The sequence below is a fragment of the Mchenga conophoros genome, linkage group LG11, assembly GCF_057382185.1.
Source record: "Mchenga conophoros isolate Kocher_MC1m ecotype Shallow Benthic linkage group LG11, M_conophoros_male_GT1.1, whole genome shotgun sequence".
Classification (NCBI taxonomy): Eukaryota; Metazoa; Chordata; class Actinopteri; order Cichliformes; family Cichlidae; genus Mchenga; species Mchenga conophoros.
The window spans coordinates 25,659,420-25,679,464 of NC_140536.1; the positions used below are offsets into that span (position 1 = coordinate 25,659,420).

General features: G+C 41.9%; 1 protein-coding gene across 2 annotated transcripts in view; it reads right to left on the reverse strand.

Moving 5' to 3' along the window:
* Positions 1–12,212, reverse strand: part of grin2db (glutamate receptor, ionotropic, N-methyl D-aspartate 2D, b) — a 65,964-nt gene extending 53,752 nt beyond the window's left edge. For both annotated transcript variants that reach the window (XM_085291874.1, XM_085291873.1), the window contains exon 1: positions 11,963–12,212. The gene's annotated coding sequence lies outside the window, so the exon portion shown is untranslated. The remainder of the gene's footprint in view (positions 1–11,962) is intronic.
* Between the last annotated feature and the right edge of the window lie 7,833 nt (positions 12,213–20,045).

The window sequence follows — 20,045 nt, forward strand, 5'->3', positions numbered from 1 at the left end:
TCAGTTGCTGGCATCCACACTTCTCTGAGCCCCTTTCACACTGAACTCCAATGGAGGCAGCGTGCCAGACCGCGCGCCGCATCGGATCTGCTGGGAAACGTGAGCGGGGATGGGAGTTTGAGTAGTCTGGAGTTTGTGCAGTGTGGAGTTGCGGAAGTGCGGTGTTCAGCGTTGTGTTTAGCCCACAATGAGGCTCTGCTGCTCATTCTTTGCTGTCACGCAGAGTAATGGACCTGCTCTCAGCTGCCTGTGGCACGAGCTGCACTGAATCAGCTTAGGCCATTTTCCACAGCCAACACACACAAGAAAACATATCTGAAATATATGCAATCTAATAAATACTGTGCTATACTCTATTAGAAGAGATTGCAGCTTCTCGCTCTAAGTGCCTAGGTTAAGAAACACACATTCATGAAGATGAAGATTCAATTCATCTCCTTTTTTTTCATTTGTCCACATTTAAGCCCGACAGTGTACTTGAGAAAACGGCCATGTGTAGCCTCAATAATTTTCTTTGGTACATAGCTCTACTGTACTAAAAGATAAGATAAAGTGCCAGCACAGTGTGGTGTCCATAGTGTGCATATATGTGAGTGTATCAATGTGTGTGTGTGTTGTGGGGGATAATATGGCAGTGTGTGGGAGCGGAGGAATGAAGAGAAGAGTGCAGCTGGAGCTCAATGCTCCTCGTGTTAATTGGCCCATACTTCAATCACAGCCACTGGAGTGTGTCCTCTCTGACGGAACAGATCCTCTCTCCCTCTCTTTCCCCCCTTCCCAATATCGCACCCTCTCTCTCTCTCTCTTTCCCTTCCCCCCTCCCTCTCTGTCCTGCTGCACTTGTTCATCCACTCACTCATGCACTCTCACTTAACACACACACACACACTCCCTCACTCAGTCTGTCTCACTAAGTCACGTTTGGATTTTTTGGTGTTTTACTCGTTCATTCATCCTCTCATTCATTCATTCATTCATTCATTCATTCAGTCTCTCTACCACCTCACTCTGCAGCATGCCACTGTAACCGACTCTCCTGCCCTCTCTCCTTTCCCTCTGTTTTCCTCTATTGCTCCCCATTCTTTCCCTTCACGCACGTCTTTGTCCTGCGCTTCTTTCACTCTCTGCTTCCTCCCCTCCCTCCCTCACTTACTTCCTCTCTCCCATTTCTCTCCGTCCCTATCGCTCTCTTTCTCTTTGATCCCTGTCGAGTAGAAGAGCCACCAGGCAGGCGAGCGGCTCTTGTTCCCATTGTGCATAGTGTGCAGAGTGATCGACAAGAAGCTCAGCGTGCAGCAGTAGGGCGTACAGTGCTCTGTGTGTTTCTACTGCATGGCTGTAAACAGCAGTAGTAAAGCTTGCTGCAGCCACAGCTGCCCTGCTTGGACTTGCAGAGCTGTGACTATCATAAGCCATTCAAGGAAAAAAAATCACACAGGCATCTATCAGCTCAGCAGGTCCTCAAAGAGGAAAGACAAATCACAATATGTTGCTTCTGTTATGAGACAGCTTTGCATATGGATTGTTTAAATTTAAGGTTAGGTGATATAGAAGATGCGAAATAAATCGAGTTTGCCTCTTTATCAAATAAAAAGAAACTCTTCGATATTAAGTCTCAAGGCCGCCGCTCTACTTTGTCTTCCCACAAAATGCAAATTTATATACTGTATATGATATTATTTCATATAAGCTGCAGCACTATGTGAGATGGGAAAGCAAAATCTCCCCTTGGCTCTTCATGCCAAACATTTGTTTCTGGCAGGTAGTCTCCACATGTCCTTTTCATATTTCGTAACCCTTTGGAAGAACAAAATGAAACAGTCACCTTGACATCTCACTTTGATGTTTCTTCACAGCAAGACGGCATTTTATTCTGACATTTCAAGCTTCCATGTGGTCGTACAAAATGCACCTCACTCCGAGGTTCAGAGGATCTTGCCTTTAATTCAGGCTTTTTTCTTCTTTCTTTTTTTTACGTTTCGGATTAAACTCTCCTGCCAAGAGACAGTGTCAATTAATTGGGCTCCACTTCTGTACATTGAGGGGATAACTTTCATTACTTGAATGGGAGAACACTCCTTGTTTCTCGTCCCTCTATGGATTGATGGAAATGAGATGGAGCTGACCTTGGACCCTGCCTCAGTGTTGCACTAACAATTCACTGACCTCGTTTTTTAACAAAAAGGAAAATGTCTCTGTGGTTTCTGGCACACCAGACACACAAAGCAGTGACGGGAAAATCACATCCATTACGGATGATCATTATTGAAATATTTGACATTATCCACATCTCATCTTTCTAACTCGCACCATTCAGGACAGAGTGTATAATTACCTTAGTGGAGAATGCCTCTTGATTTTGCTTATTATGAACCTGCACATGCCGGGTAATTGCTGTAATGCTCAGAAAAAAATGAACTCACGTAACCTGAGAGGAAAAATCAGCTGATAAAATTCATGGCCTTTAATTTTTCTCTGTAATAAAGCCTAGGCATCTTAAATTATCCACACTCTCTTGCTTTCCCCCTCTCTCTCTTTGGTTTTGTGTGTGTGTGTGTGTGTGTGTGTGTGTGTGTGTGTGTGTGTGTGTGTGTGTGTGTGTGTGTGTGTGTGTGTGTGTGTGTGTGTTTTATAAGTCAAGCTACAGGCACATAAATCTGTTTACATGGTCATATTTTGAAGATCCTGCCTCACTTTTCGGGATAAAAAGCATGTCCTCCTAACATAAATCCTTAGTTTAAGAATTATGTTTTGTCCAAGTAGTACTTAGGTTTAGGTTAAGGGTACATGTACAGCAAATAAGTCAGTGCTATGTCCTAAGAAGTGATGAAAACACAACTATCTTGTGTGTGTGTGTGTGTATGTGTTATCTTTCAACCCCGTCATTCATTTAATCCTCGGGGCATTTCAAGCTCACACACAGAGTGCTTTGAGCTGCACAGTCTGCATAAACAAAATCAATTTGTGTATGAATGATGAACAGAAATATTCTCTATTCTCTATTTTATCTTCTCCCTCCCTCAAACTCACAACCAACACATCCATTCAGTAAACATCGGCAACAAATGATCTACTACTCTCATGAGTTTTCAGACATAAATACCAGCGAGGTCATAAACTTTCATGTGGAAAGGCCAGCGTCTGGGGAGCTTGCAGCTGGAATTTGTACCTTACAAAGCATTATTTCAATAAGTCTAAATGGCCTATACTAGCTTTACTTGAATGAATGAAAAATGGTTTTGTAGGGAGACTACATAGCTTATATGTCCAGTGCTAATGCTGGTAAAAGGAGCAAAGGTATTTCATTTTCCCAACACAAAAGGCAGCAAAGGACTGCAGTGCTGGTGCCTGGCCCTCCCTTCTTTTCCCAGGTTGACTATGATATCATATAATTTACTCCTTCTAATGTACATATAAATTGTTTTTGTAGTTCCTCCCCCCCCCCCCTCAAATCTCTTAAGATGTGCTTACAACGCACAGCCTGGGGGATTATCTTATTACGTTTGTTTTTAAAAGGAATAAATTCTCACTGCACAACCTGCATCCAGAAACTCCGAGGGCTTTCGGTCTAGGGAAAATAGCTTCAATATTAGAGCACTATCAATGCATCTAATAATAAAAATGCATTCATACTGAGCATTTACATAACATACTGTACATTCATGAATGAAATGCTTGACTGATTGATGTTTTTAACAAGCACTGAGACTGAAATTAGGAACAAAATGGATGAAGGAGTCACAGCATATGTGATGAGGCAGTCGACATAAGCCTCGGAATATTCGCCATTTAGTGGCATCGCATTAAAGCATTGAACAAATACCACGTTTTTAAGGATTGAAGCTAAACAGATTATTTTCCCACTCTAACTCGAACCAGTAGTCGCAAAGCCACACTGTTGCTTTGCTTCCATTAATTCCCTCATTGATTGGCCAGACACTGGGATCACCTAGCCAGATCTAAATCAGTCACTAATTAAAAGAGCAAGATGAAAAGCAGCCGACACAGCAGCCCTTCAGGACCTGTAAGGTGAAACATTCTTTAACAACTACAAACTAGGAAGCTGCTCAAGACTCACAGCAGAAAAAAGCACCTGGCTCTGCATAGTAATGATTCACAATCTTATTCTGGGGATAAACAGATTAAACCGGTGTGGGAAACCTTCACTGATAACTATTGTGTCTTTGTACAAGGTCACACACAGGCAAGTGCCAACGCACACAGTTGCACAAGCAGGCGAGCGTGCTCAAGGTTTGCACGTACGGGTGACTGTGTATAGCTCGTCTGTGACACTTACACAGGCGTCCAAATGTTTAGGAAAATTTAAAGTGGGAGAAATATTAAGCTCGTCTCATTCCAAGGAAGGTGCCAAATGTTGCTGAATCAAGCTGGATTCCTTCTGCATGAATTTGAAGCCGCGTAACAATATTGGATGCAGGTCTGAGCTGCATTCACAGCACATCTGGCTCCACCCACGCTCATAACCAAAGGTGTTAGCAACACTTCTGTCAGCCTATCGTCTGAACATTGGTGGATCAGGAAATGTACTCCGACGCAGACAGAGCAACCCTAACCAGCAAGGGGAGAAGAATATAAAGATCGAGACCAGCAAACGTTTTCAGGGTCTGATTTATAGCTTCAGTGGGAAATCTATGCCGCAACCTACGACGTAACCGCAAACCCCTCTGAACCCAACACCGGAATCCATCCATCTATCCCTTCTCTTCCGCTTATCCTTATCATGGTCACAGGGGGCCTGGAGCCTATCCTAGCTGCCACTGGGCGAGAGGCAGGGTACACCCTGGACAGATCACCGGTCTGTCGCAACTCAGAGAGACACACATCCATTCACACCCGCATTCAAACCTATGACCAGTTTAGAATCACCAATTAACCAAACCTCACTAACTGCAAAAGTTACCTGCCTACCTACCGCAGAAGCCTGAATCAGGACTCAGGGTGATTTTCAATAATAAGAGGTGGTGAGAGGTTAGTGAAGGGGATGTCAGAGCCCCGCTGTGTTCTCTTCACCCTTGGAGTTCACTAATGCTATGATGTTTGCTTCACAGTAACAAATATGAAATGTCTGTCTTCTCCATTTTTTTAAAATCCTGACATATGAAGCTGTGGTATCTCATCAGAGATGTGCTCAGTGGGCTGAGATGGCCACAGCTTTTTCAGCAGATTTCATATTATCGTTTACAGAATGCAATTATAAGCAGTGAGAAAACGGTTCATGTCATGAGATATCAAAAATTTCTGACAGCTGTGCTTTTGCTATTAGAGGAGAAAAAACCCCAAGAAGGAAAAAACCTCCCTGTGGTGGCTTTGGTCTCTGCCACAGCAGCCCATCATGTGCACAGTGCGACTTGTCTGCAATCACTCACCGTGCAGGTAAAGCTTGCAAAAGTGAAAGGCAACCCCTTTTGCTGCAACCGACATGTTTCAAAAGGCACAACGTTGACTTAGAAAGCAAATAGTCTTCATTTGCAGTTTACGTCTCACTTTGCACAAGCACTCGATGAGTAGCTTGGAAGTCAGCTCGGACTTTGCAAAGTACGAGCAACCTGCAAGTGAGCAAAGCGATCGCAGTGATGTTTTCTGTGGTGCACCATATTCTTCTTTCTGACCAGTTTCACCTAGCGACTGGGCGTTTGGCTTCAGCAATCGATTTCACAGTGACTGCCATCAGCTTTCAGCAATTATTCACCAAACAGTCAGGGAATATACATTTTTTCCTAGTGATCTGTGTGACTCTCAAGACCTGTGTGACAGGGCCTAATTTACATGTAAATAAATAACACCATTAACCCACAACAATAAAGTTTCAGCCAATATCATGCAGGTTTTTATCATGCCAGCAAAACACAACTGAAAGATGGGACCCAGAGATGGCACATCCCACTGATGCTTGATCAGATTGGGTATTTGGAGAGTTTGGAGTTCGGGTTAGTGCCTTGGGCTCTTCAACATGTTCCTCACAACAATCCTGACCACTCTGAGTGCCAGATATACAAAAAGAAGCACTCTCTGTATTATAAAGAGAGCGCAGTGACAAGATTGTGTGTAAAAGGTGGGAACTCAGAGGTTTGTGCGGATGACCCTAATTGCACCAATAGTTAAAGCTTATTTTTGGCATTGAAATTAATTGACCGCACCTCTGATTAGAAAACAGGACAACATTTGTGAATAACCTGTAAAGCTAACCACATCTATCAGTGCTATTTGGGGATTGCGCTATGTTGCCCAATTTAGTAACTCTGACCCTTAGTGTTGTGGCAGAGCACTTTATCCTTCTGGAGGAGGCCACTGCCACTGGGGAGTGTCTTCAACACCCTCTAGGTGTTAAAACAGCATTCACGTGAAAGTGTGTTTTATCACAAGAAAAAGAAAAACTAGTCTTAATGTGATTCATCTGGTCTGAGTGGAAAGGTTCTAATAAAAATCGCATTACCCACTTTTTCCACCATTATGGCATGACTAACATATGACTGATGATTCATCTTTGTCGAGTCAGTGATGATACTGAGTCAAATTAAAAGCTAACGACAGCATAACAGTGAACACTGATCCACACACATACTCACAAAAACTAGTCTTCACAAAGTGACATTGCCCCGGAGAGTTCATGATAGGAGCTGCAAAAAGCTGACTTAATATTTGGGTGTAGATGACATGGAGCATATAGTGCCAAGAATTGATTTCCTTTCCATCTCCTATACTGCTCCATGCAAAATGTGTGAACAAGTGTCCCTCTTTTCCCAAAGCTGCAGTCTTTTATAGAGTATATGCCACAGTTCACCACAGGACAGATCAAATAACAATCGCCCTGATGAGTCCGAACAAGGGTAGCTTAAGGACACGGTGGTTTATTGGCTCGTTTGACACATCAGATTCAAATTGCAATTACATAATTGAATAGAAGGCATTCGGTCCTAATTACCTTTAGAGATAGACTAAAGAGGACTTCGATGTGAGAAAATATTCGGGAGGAATAATGAAAAATCGCAACCTGAAATGAAAACAAATTAATTGTAATCCTGAGTTAGGCTAACAGCATCTGTGCACGTTGTACATTTCACTCTTTTCAGTGTCAAAAAAACGAAAAAAAAGCAGGAGAGAGTCTGTAGAACTGTCTCAAATCACAAGGCCAGTTTTAGAAGCTGGAGCTATTTATGCAGAGATGAGGCACATTAAAACAGCACAGCAACATCAAACTATCTTCATCAGAGCCTTTTCTCCATCTCTGCGCTGACATTCCCTCTTCCTTCCTTGTCTTCCCCTCCTTGTTGTACTGTAGATAACACACTGTGCAAATTCCACTCAGGTGCAAACACACATATTTGCATTTTCAGCAGCTGTATGGTTGGCACCTGTTTATGGAGGAATTTCACATTCAAACTTAACATAAAAATAGTGCAAAGCTATTTTTATATGAAGTGATAAGACAATAAAACAAGTTTGACTTCGCACCTGGGACCTGCACCTTGTAAATCGCACACTGTACAAAGTCTACTATAAATGCCAGCTCCTGAGTTCTTTGAAAGGAGAATGACATTGAGTTTTAACAAAGCTCGCGCCGCATGCAGCTCGGGGAAGACTCACAGATCCGAAGGCATGACACAATAGCTCGGGATGACTCGAGACATGGACTGCAGACACAGCCTAACGTAGTTTTTTATAAATGCCCCCATTTCCTCTTTTTAATAACCACTTATGCTGTCATTTCCTGCCCCATCCATCACCATGAAGGACCGCACCACATTGCTGCAAAACGCTGCGCTCCGCAAAACATTCCTGCACATCTCTTTATTTTCTTTCATTACTTTTCTTCGTCCTGCCTTTCCTCTTTGTGTCTGTCAGTGTGTGCGCATGTGTCTCAGTGCAGTGTGCACACAAGTGTATATATACAGTGTATAAATGTGCGCATCTCGTGGCCAAGGTCCTCTCTCATCCAAAACTGTGTGTTTGTGTCTGTTTGAGTGCCAGTATTCCTTTTGTGTGTATTTATGGGGTATGCTTTGGTGTGTGTGTGTGCGTGTGTGTCTGACTGCATACCCATGGGTCTCTCCCTGAATGTACTTTTTGAGAGTTTGTGTGCCTGTGTATTGCATGCAGCCATGTGAAGCTGTGTGCCTGCTTTCTGCCTCCAGACTTGTATTCCCAAAACAAGCCGCGGGGCTCTGGCTCAGGTTTGTGTGTGTGTGCATGCCTGCTTGAGTGTGTGCACACACCTGTTAGACAACACTGTGCAAGGAGTGCACGCTAAATATCCCTCAGTTTTGTGTGTGTCTGTGTGATTTTGTTTATCAGTGTGTCTGTCAGCCAGCCTGTCCACCTGTCCATTTGATTCTACTTCCCATCTGTTTGTTAGGTGACTATACAGGTGATATAGTCCAGGTATTTGAATGCACCTCTGAAGTCACTCTACTAAATGTAGCTCTATCAGCATAAAGGATTTGATACTGTACTACTGTATTGGATTTTCCAGTTATTTTAAATCATATTGAAAGCTATATTTGCACCACTTCCATCAACAGCTACTAATTCATTTACACGTTTATCCAAATACCTTATTCTGGGAGACGTCGCTCTCTAAAACATGGTTAACCAGATGATTTTTGTTTTTTTCCTCACACTTGTCACAATCAAGTGCATCATAATGTTACTTGTATAGCTAATTACTAGTAGATTGGTTGAGTTGTCACTGATAGCTTGGCAGCTGTAACGGAGCTAATCAGCAGAAATTTGAGGTACCTGCACTGATTTTACCAAAAAGGTTGTTTTGTTAAATCTGATTAGCAGACGCAGATTAAATTTGAATATATTAGAATTACTACTATACTCCTCTTTTTTCCTGATTTTAAATGGAAATGTAAAAATTTTGCTAGAAATAAAACCATAAATAAGCATCCTCTACTAAATGTACCTATTTGTAGCTTCATTAATGAAGCCTGACTCCTTCATTAATGATTTATAAACTTCCCTGTCCAGTGTGACGTGTGTTACTGTCTTTAAATACCCAGAATTTCAATGAAGGAAGAAAAGACACTGGACAAGCTGAAGCGAGAACATTTTGGATTTTTTAAAAATGTGTTTTTGCTTTAAAAGGTCTAAAATGATAGAAATTTTAAGATGTCTTATTATTTTTTGTGCAGGCAGTTAATTTATTATCTCAGCTATAACTATGCAGAATTTCACAATGGCACTTCCTGAAAAGATTCAGATTTATTAAATTTACTTTTAGTTGTAAGTCTTGTGTTGAGTGGCAGTTTCTTTTTTAAGCCATAACAGAACATCATTTAATTTCTAAACACCTGTATCATTAATAAAAAAAAATGTTTTAAGTGATTTTAGGCATTAAAAGCTTGACGACTGTAGTATCCAATTTTACACTTTAGATCAATTTAAACTGTAGAGAAGAGTCAGTTTGATAAATTGTGTTCCCTGCTGATTTCAATGGAGGGCATTCTTTCCTGAAATTATATGGATTTGTTTAATGAGCACCAGTCAGAGGTGTTATCGTAGGAAAATACAGATTTGTCCTTAATGAGTTTGATTTATTTATTGCTGTGAGTAAGCCAACGAAGGGTTTTCAAATGAAAATAGCACAAGACAGTCAGATAATTCATCAAAAAAGGACATCTCACAGCCCACTCCCAACCACATGTATTAAATTCTGAGCTGCACTGCTGCAGGCCAAAGTGAATATGCAACACGTTTATCAATACAACCCAAAGAAGTGTCCAAAGGAGAAGACTGAGAGAGGAGAGTACAGTAATCGCTCCAAAACAGCGGCCTCTGATCTCGTTAAAGACTAATTGATGTTCTGTGCTAACGAGCTTTACCTTAAAAAGAACACTGGGTGCCACGTGTGCAGACGCTGGGAGAGGGGTTTGGGTGGGCGGCAGAATTGAGGAAACCATCCACTAACGTTGCGTTGAGCAAATGATATAAGGGCGGGCAGAAGGAAGGGGGGAAAAGGAACAGGAAACCTTGCAGCGGAAGTTACAGGTTGCAGAGGTGAGAGTTTTGATGGAAAGGATGGAGGCGATAGGGAACGGGGGACTGGGGGGAGACAAACGAAGCAGGGACTGAGCTAAGCTTGAAGGTTTTCTGCGCCAGAGTCAAAGAATCAATGAGATGAAATTGATGAAGAGCATGGGCTGAAGAAAACAAGCACACAAATGTTGACTCTATTGCTTCTCCTCATCTCTTCTCATGTGCTTTTCCAACTACACCCCCCCCCCCCCCCCCCGAGATTCAGTTCCAACCAACTCCTTCTCTTACTCTCCACCTCGTTTTCCTGCCTTCCCAATCTCTCGCCCAGTTCTCCCGCTCACATCCCTCCTCCACCCCCCTCCCCCTTGTCCTCACACCTCTCATCCTTGTCTTCCTCTCTCTGCCCCTCCACACCTGCTGTCTCTCTCATCCTCGTCCCCTCCCCTCCTGCCTGCCCCTACTCACAGCTGGTACAGTACAGCTCTCTCTGGGCAACTGTACGACAGATCGTCAGAGAAGGGGGGCTCTACTGACACTGAAAGCAACACTTTACGGGCAGCAGTGCAGGCAGCACACTGCTGCAGTACGCCTGTGCGTAGATTTCACAGGGTTTGTGAGGCAAAGTGATAAACTGTACCGAGCACGTCACCTGTGGGTGAAAGAGCTGATTGAAATGGATATCAGCTACAGAATTCAGCTGAGAGAGTGAAGGGGTGAGGGCGGGGGGGGGGGGGACCAAACACCCCACAGAAACAGGGGAAAACAAACACATTAATTCCAATTTCCATCTGGATAAATGTTGGCCTCACAATGCATTGCCACTCTCAAACACTGCAGCAAATCTGTAATAGAAGCAACACTGTGCCTCTCCGTTTTACAGGTCAACAGCATGAGCTTCTCCATTGGTGGTCTCTTTGGGCCAAGGCCTATTTTTTTTTCTAGAAAATGACCGATGATGATGATGATGGTGTTGGTTGTGCCTGTTATTCACTCTATTAAAGTACCATAAGGCAAAAACAAAAGTTATTTGGGCACCCAAAGAGGTGCAGAAAATGTACATACAGAGTGAAATCTCTCACATACTCCTTTACGCAGCTGGGCAAAGAAAGAAAAAAAAGCAGAGAGAGAGGAAAAAACCGCCTGTTCCAGCTGTCTGAGAATGTTTGAGGCAAGTCAGCCTGTTGGGGGAAGATTCCTCGGTGGCAACAGAGGGATAACTGCGCGCTGCCATACGCCCAAATATTCAGCGTATCGGGATATAAATAGATCAAGAGGCAAAACTGATCGGCAATCTTGCGGGCTTAGCGCTATAGCTGTGCAAGACGAGCGAGCAGACGCGCTCACTCACGCACAAACACAAGCACGCACTGACACTGACCACGCAGCCCGACAAAATGAGCATCAACAGATATGATCGCCTCAATTAATACATCCGCAGCAAAGTGAGGGGGAAACTGCAGCCAGCGCCGGTGTTTGAAGACTTAAACGGAACCCAAACTCTGTCTTTATTAATAATGCACAGAAATTTCCTGGCAGACAAAATCATAGCCTAAAGGTTTAGTCCATATGATTAATTGAACTACCGGTAAACTGTGTGTGCGTGTGTGTCTGTGTGTGTCATTAGACTACCTATCCCATCTGCTGTAAGGAACATATGCGTTAAGGTGCTTGTGAGTTCTCAGGCGCAGCAATGACAGAGGGGTCAAAGCCCCGGTGCGCCGGCCGTTTCCACATCTCCATCCATCCATCCATCTCTCCATCACCGGCGTCCGCACCCGACATGCCGACACCCGAGCCCGCTATCCCCGTCTCAATGACGCGTAGCACCCTCTCACTGCCCGAGCCGCAATTAATCTAAGCAGCAGCACAGAGTCTGTGTGCGTGGAGTGAAGCAGCGAAAAAAAAAGAAAAAGAAAAGATGCCTCCGCATTGCAAATATCATTAAAATAAATGTACTTACTGTTTTTCAGCAGCCTGTCCCCCCTCTTTTCCTGGGTCCCTCCATCCTTTTTCACATCCTTCCTTTTTGAGGTATCCGTTTTGCGGGTGTCCCCCTCTCGCCGCCGCCGCCGCCGCCACACACACACACTCACACACTCACACACACACTCACACACACACAGACACGCGCGCTGTGAAAATATATATCTAAATATATATATGTTCTACATGTATTCAATTTCTCCGATCTCTCTCTTTTCCTCTCCCTCCCTCTCTCCTCTCCTCTCTCTCTCTCCCTCTCCAGCTCTCCCTCTTTCCCCGATCTTTTGTTAAAATTCAGTATATGCGCCCCGTCACCTAGCAACCGTCAACCTCTCTCTCTCCCCCCTTTCTCTCTCGATTTCTCCCCCCCTCCCTCCCTCTCTCCATCACTGGCGACACGTGTTGAATGCTAAACTTAGCGGTCCGGAATAAAATTAATAAAGGGATGGACGCTCTATATATCCCCCCTTTCTCTGCCTTCCCCGTCTCCCTCTTTCACTGTCGCGCGTATCATAATGCAATATAAATATTTACTAGAACCACTCAGCCCTCTCATTGCCCCACCACCACCACCGCCACCTCCCTTGCGTCCCTCCGCATTTCCCCTCCCTCTCTCCCTCCCTCCATCCATCCATCACCGGCTGCCTCCCTGCATCCCTCCCTCGCCGTCCTGCCTTTTTTTCCCCCTCCCTCCTGCCTCCTATCGCCTCTTTCTGCTTCTCCAAGCAAAACGGAGGCGCCACACCAGCGTTTGTGGATCCACATGTGAGTGTCATCCTGCCTGGTGCGTCTTTGCATTGCATGGAGTGTGTGTTTAAATGTGTGTGCGCGCGTGCGCAAGCGTGCATGTGAATGAGAAATTTACTACAGTAGCATGTCAGCGACCATGTGTGAGCGGCTTGCGGAGGATCAAGACGCATGCAGTAGGATCATAACGCTGCAGCCGAGTTAGGCCTGAGAGCTGAAATTACACATTTATATTAAAGTAACTTTTCACAACCGTTTGCAAAGAGAAATGCAAATGAAACAGTGGGGTAAATAATAAACTAAATTACTCCCTCTTTTATTTACAGTCCTCTCTCTCCCAAAAATTAATTTGTTAAATGTAGAAGGTGGTGTTGTCCTCATCTGTGTGTAATGTCAAATCAGCATTAATCAATAGTTAGTCTCAGATCGCTCTGGAAATGGTGCTGTGATAGGAGTTTAACCTTTCCAGCAGACTTTGAGATTGTGGGGAAAAAAGTAGACATGCATGTAAAAGAAACCACAGAAAGAGAGAAGGAGTCTCTTTGTATTGATGTATTCGAGTATTCATCAATTTGAAAATTATCTGTGTGCACACAAACTGCAGTTGTGCAGATGCAGACTCAGACAAATGTCTAGAGGCTCAAAGTCCTTTATCAGACTTTGAGCAATCAGTCTTAAAGATACTGCATCACACAGTCATCATCACAAATGTGCATGAAAAAAAGATTTTGTTGGTAAAGTGTTTTTTTATTATCTCAAGATGTAAGTTCCAAAAAAAAAAAAAAATCCAAAAATATTCCAAACAGAAAAATCTATTTTTTTGTTAATCACAACATTTTAAAAAAGAGAGCGAAAGAAAAATGTTGAGACAGAATCTATTTCCAGAAGCTGTGTCGTCATTAGGAGCTGCAAAATGTTTTCACACAGACTAAACTTCATTAGGAAAAACATTACCTCTTGACACCGAGACAGAAAACTCAGAGATAAAAATTTGGGAAATAAACACAAAACTAATTTCGCTGCTGTTGAAATAAAAGAAAAATTCGATTTTTATTTTGGTGGTGAAGAAGCTGATTTTCTACACGTAAAATTAGGAAAAGAGACACATGTTCATCCAAATTACCTGGATGGCAATTAAGTTAGTTTTATTTATTATCTTCCCACTTATGGTGATTACTAACTGATTAATCTGCAAATACTGACAGATACTTCTGTGAGACATCTGCTGATATCATAAAGCTAAGTCCACAAACACAAGCATGCGCAGTCCACCTCCACGCACACCAGTGCCCACCACGTTGTTTCCACTCGGTATGTTTTGTGATGGAGCGATGCTGCGCTGGGGACAAACAATTAGGAACATAAACCACTGCTCGTTAATCTACATGCACACTGATGTGTAGTCAGTTTAAGGGCACGTTCCATATGGCAATAAAGGTTAGGATGTTAGGCGATGAAGCTGATCTGTTTGTCCCATCCCAGTGATTAGGCTCCAGATGGTATAGAAAGACTGGTGGCCACTGTTCCTAGGCCATACGATTTGCGATAAGAGAGCCATATCTGGTTTAGTGGTGCGTTCACTGTCGCTGTCATGGTATTAATAGGCTAGATACATATCAGCTATTCCTATTTTCTGCTACGGGGGGGGGGGGGGGGGGGGAGGTGAACCAGCTGCTGTGCTCTTCATATTCCTCTTGTTATCTGTATTTGCCACATGCATTCATCAATCAATTCATCATCACAGCTCGCTCGTGCGCTCCTCTCTCTCTCGCTCTTTCCCCCTGTCCCTGTGGTGGGCTCTCCGTTTTGCCTGGGGTCTACGGAGATGTTCGAGTGGTAACATTAGGGTTTATGAGGCATGTGATGGTATGCATCATCACTGTATTTATTCCTCAATGCGCGTCGGCATGCTTCTGTAGCAAACAAAGACCCACGCTTTCTGAATGCGTTCACTGGATAGTTACAGTATAGGAACACGTTCTCCGCTTGTGACGAATAAAGGCTGGATGCACAATCGAGGCACATTGCTTTGCTGATGTCTGTTTGTTTTCCAGGGTATGACTACTGTCTGTGACTGCATATGTGTGTTTGTGTGCTGGAGAGTGAGAGTGTGAGAGACAGTTTGATTTTTGCTGTTTGCTGTAATCTGATGTGACTAGGTTCTCCTATCTCTATTTACGCATCTGTTTAGCTCTGAGCTAACAATCAAACAGTAAGGTTTTCTCTCCCTCGTTCTCTTACAGTCTCTCTCTCTTGCAAAAACACAAACAAATACACATATAGTTTGTGTACAGATGCAGAGAAGCGCAAGGATGAAATTGCCTTCAGTATGGTGGACTCCATGACAAGATTCCTCCTTAAATTCTATTTGGTTTCTTCAAAAACTATTTAAAAATGGACATTTCTTACTTTCATAATGGTAAAAACATTTTACAAACCTCTTTAGAGGTTTGAAATGGATCAAACCCACTAGGTCAGGCTCTTCCCATAACAATTGATTATCAATCTGTCCGATTAGGAAACCCAAACTATTGTGAATCCATGGGTCAGCTGCTTTGATGTAAAAAATAAAGAAAATGGACTCTTACACAGTGCTTTTCTACTCAATTTAAGCTTTTAACGTGCTTTCTTACTACAAGGCTCATTCACTCCTTAACAAAAACGTGTTTTTTTTCTTTGCCTAAGCACTTTTAAACCTTCAAGATTCATTAGATTTAGTGTATCTTGTTCAAGGATAAAACAACACAAAGGCTGAAGGAGCCAGGGATGAAACTACCACCTGAGCCACAAAAACAGAATATCTTTTGTCGGTCATCTAGCAGTTGCGAGGCTATATACATGTAAAATATGTCAGTAAAAGAACAGGAAACATACCAATGGTGATTATCTTAAGAGATAAAGACAACTCAAGAGCTATTGTTCACCAGGCATGGTTAACCGTTTCTGCTGGTGGCTGACGTACTTCCTCCCCCGACTGACATGACAAGGTCATTTGTAATTATGATGGAGATGACAAAGATGGCAGTAATAGTACCAGCTTACTTATTTTCTTGTCCCTTCTTCCTCCTCCCTCAGATGAGACTCCTTGTCAAATACTGTGGGGCGCAAGCATGCACACAGAAATGCTCACGTGCACACATCAGACACAACCCAGTAAGCCAGTTCTTACTTGTTGTCCCACCTTATATGTATTATGTTCTTTCTGTTTCTGTCCATGTCTACAGTTTATCAGTTTAAAAACATCTGTGGTGAAGGAAGTATTTGGGTCCTTAATTAGGCAAAGTTTTCCTGATACAACATAAAAAATACTAGTTTATGTATTTATTGCATAAATAAAACATATTGTGACAAAACAGATGTAAAATATCAAAGATCCAGTGCTAAAAACGCATTTAAAGTGCCTTACTATGTATTACACATTACATCATCACTTATGTAATTAAAGTGTGAGCAGCATTTTCCTGTTGTTTGCTAATGAGAAGCTAATATATATTTCTTTATATTCTGTTGGGTAATTAATTTAACACAGTGCATTTTATTAAGTCATCAGTATGCTGTCTGTTTTCATTTGCAAAAAGTCGAAGTACGGAATAATATACAGAACTGTTATGGGATAGAAATAACTACAAACGTCAAGCTGTGCATAGATGTGCATAAACACATTATTTGAAATGTATATTTCCACCATGACACAAAAGTCTTTAAATTTTTAGAAAAATTTTTCTTCTAAGCTAGAGATTTACTAAATGTAGTGCTGTGCAAAAGTCTCGAGCTCCCCTTTATCTCTTTTTATCTTGCTTCTAAGGAGCCAGACTTTCCTGTACATAGTTAAAGTGGTCTTGAGTAGTTCTCCAGGCTTTATGAAGGTCTTTCAAACCTTGGTCACTTTTCAGTCCAATCCTGTTTTTTAAACCACTTAACACTAACCTATGAATCATTCAGTCATAGATTAGATTAGACTTAATAATGGTCAAATCTATAGAAAATGCTGAAGATAAGACTGTTTGACAGGCATAAAATAATACTTTGTACCAACAAAGTGGTTTCAAGAGAGCTATTTGCTGAACTTGGCATATCATGCCCTTAAAATATTAGGAAAATATCAGGAAATTAGACGAGTAGAGAACAAAAGAATTAGCAGGCCTGTATCTATAGTAGTAGTACTGCAAAGTAACGTCCTTAAGAAATAGTGTAAAAAAAAATCCAGCAAAGACCTGACACAGGAGCTGAGAGAAGCATCTGATCCTTCAGTTGATCCAGCTACTGTTCACTGAAGCCTCATGACAAATGGTCTCAGTGGAAGGGAAAGGTGGCTGTAAAGGAGCCGTTTTTAAGGAAGGCAAACAGGGAGAAAACACTGAGGTATGCCAAACTACACAAGAACTGAGTTGAAAATCAAAAAGTGATGGTTCAAACTGTCATCAATATGTACAAAGGTCATGACAGAGGTGCAGCAGTGAGTGTCTACAGCCATCTGTGAAACACGGTGGAGGCTCAGTCATGGTTTGGAGCTGCTTTTCAGCCACTGGTGTTGGAGATCTTGTTAAAACTGATTGAATTATGAACACAGAAAAGTAGCATCAGATGCTGACCCATCAGGCAATACCATCTGGAAAGTGTCTAATTGGTAATGAAAATGACGTGAAAATAATGCCAAACACAAATAGTGGAGCACTATCAGTCATGGACTTGTCTCCCCAAAGCCCAGACCTCAACCTTATTGAGGCATCATGTTGACCTATAATGGAAGAAAAGGCAGCAAACATCCAAAAATGAGCTTTGAATGTCCTTCAGGAAGCCTGAAAAACTATTCCTGAAGACTAATTAAAGAAATTATAAGAAAGCTGCCTGAAGGAGTTCAGGCTGTGTTGGAGAATAAAGACGGTCACACCAAATATTGACTTTCAACTCGTTAGTATTGTACAAAATTTGTTTTTGCCTTAAATTCTGTATTTCCATGGATGTTTGCACATTTCAGTAGATTGCAACATCCGTTTTCCATTTTCCTAGCAAGATATAAATAAATGAGGGTTGGATCAATTTTTGCAAGACTTTTGCATTGCACTGTTTATTTAGTGGTAACATCAGAAATGGTGACTGAATGCCCGATGAAATATTGTAAAGGTGAATAAGAGTTATCATTTAAGATTATTTTCTCCAAAGATGTTCTCACATTTGCTTCTGTTTTTAATAAACTAATAGCATATGTTAAAAAAAAGATTCGGGTATTAATTCCTTAAATGAATGGCAAAATATTAATTGGAAATGTTGTCATCATATCACCATTTTTCATGCCAGAACGCGTGCATGACTCCAGCTGTCAGCATTTGACACTTTATTTTTTTATGCATTAATATGCTTGTTTGTTTTTTGTATATTTCCTTCACTGAGTACTTTTACATTTAATATTTCACACATGCCACTGTCATGATGCTTTTTTAAAACATTTTCAATCGAGGACTTGTTAATGTAGTATTTGAGTATGGTAATTATACTAGATAAGTAAGCACTGCATCTGAATACCACTGTTTTGCATTTATGTGCTGTTAGGAAGATCCAACATCTGTGGCTGTTTTATTGAAAATCCAACCCAGAAGACAAGTGATAAACAAACATGGCTGGCCTGCAGATTAACAGCCAACACAATAAGCCTAACAAACTCTACTTAAGATTCTTCCTACCCACAAGGAGCGTGTTCATACAAGAGTTGTTTTTACTTTCCACTGGCAAGAAATTTGTCGCCAAGCCAGTTCTGTAAGATTTGTCATTTAGGGATTACAAGATTTCTAGGAAATGAATTTGATTTCCTAGTTCCAAGTGAAAGCAGGGAGAAACATGGATTGGAGAAAATAATTCACGTGTGTGCCAGGTGGTGAATTATTTGAATATTATAACATAATTTTTACCAATTAGTATTTTTAATAAAAAAACATTAGGGGTGAGTTATGTTACGGGGAAGCCCAGTTGTGCAACGGTTAGTACTGTTGCCTCCCAGCAAGAGCATTCCTGGTTCAAATCTGGAATCCGGCTGGCGTTTGTGTGGAGTTTGCCTGTTTGGGTCCTCTTTGGGTACTCCGGCTTCCTCCCCTTGTCCAAAGATGTGCACGTTAGGTTAACAGGGGGTTGTGATGAAATGTCTGCAGGTGTAAATGTGAGTTTGAATGACTCGCTCCCTGTTCTGTAACCTGCCCAGGGAGCACCCTTTCTTTCACCCTGTGACAGCTAGGATACACAACCGTGAATTTTAGAACAGTTAGAGAATTATGTAAACTCATGTAGTCATGTACATCTACTTAGCAAGCAAAAGGTTGCTGGTTCAATACCAGCCGGTGACACAAATCACCTTATGGGTTGCATCGGGTAGGATGTCTGAGTAAGCTGAAACTACCTGCTATGGCGACCTGTTGTGAGAAGGCAGCAGCCAAAAGTAAAAGTAAAAGCTTTAGTGAACATGCCATTGTGGCGGACCACCAGGTGGCTCCACTCACACACAAGTTGAAGGGAAGTGTGGGGGTGGAGATTTTGGCGCTGACTATATGTGAAGTTCTGTCAGTTAATAAAGTTGTTGGAGTGAGACACTGAGACCTCTCCTGTCGTTGTTACATACTTCCACACCATCACCAAACTCTCACTAATGAAATTGCATTATATTAAGCTGACAATTGGCTGACGTATTTCTCCACAGCCATTGTGTTCTTTGTGAAAGCAGGAGTAAGAGGTTAGAGCTGGTACGTTATCAGCTAATGCTAGCAATATTGTTGACATTAGGTGGAATGCTCATTTTGGCCCGTGAAAAACTATTTTAAAGGAAAACCAAAAAATAGAACTGCGTCTAAAATTTCCCCCGAGGATAACCCAAAAACTGCAGGACAAAATGACAAATCTGATCTAATATACCCATCATCTTAATAAAGCTCGTCCAAGATCAGCATTGCTACTGACCAGTGATATTGTCTGACCATTGAGTTAGCATTAGCCAATTAGCTATTGCTATAAAAACAATCACTAGCAAACCAACACGGGTAACCAAAATTTAGCTAATAATAACAGCAAACCTAAGTTAGTATAATATATTTATTATATTTTATAAAAGAATGAAGAAAACACCTAAATACTTACCATTTGTTCCAGAACTGAGTTTTATATAAGCAAAGGCATTTTTTTCTTTGTCCTCCACATTTCAAAGCTATGACATCACAACAATGTGACTTTTCAGTTGCAATATTAATCCTGGACCAACATTATTAAAATGATGTGGGAACAACACGAAGAGGAGATATCAGATCTGCACCTGCTTTTGGAGCCAGCCTCGA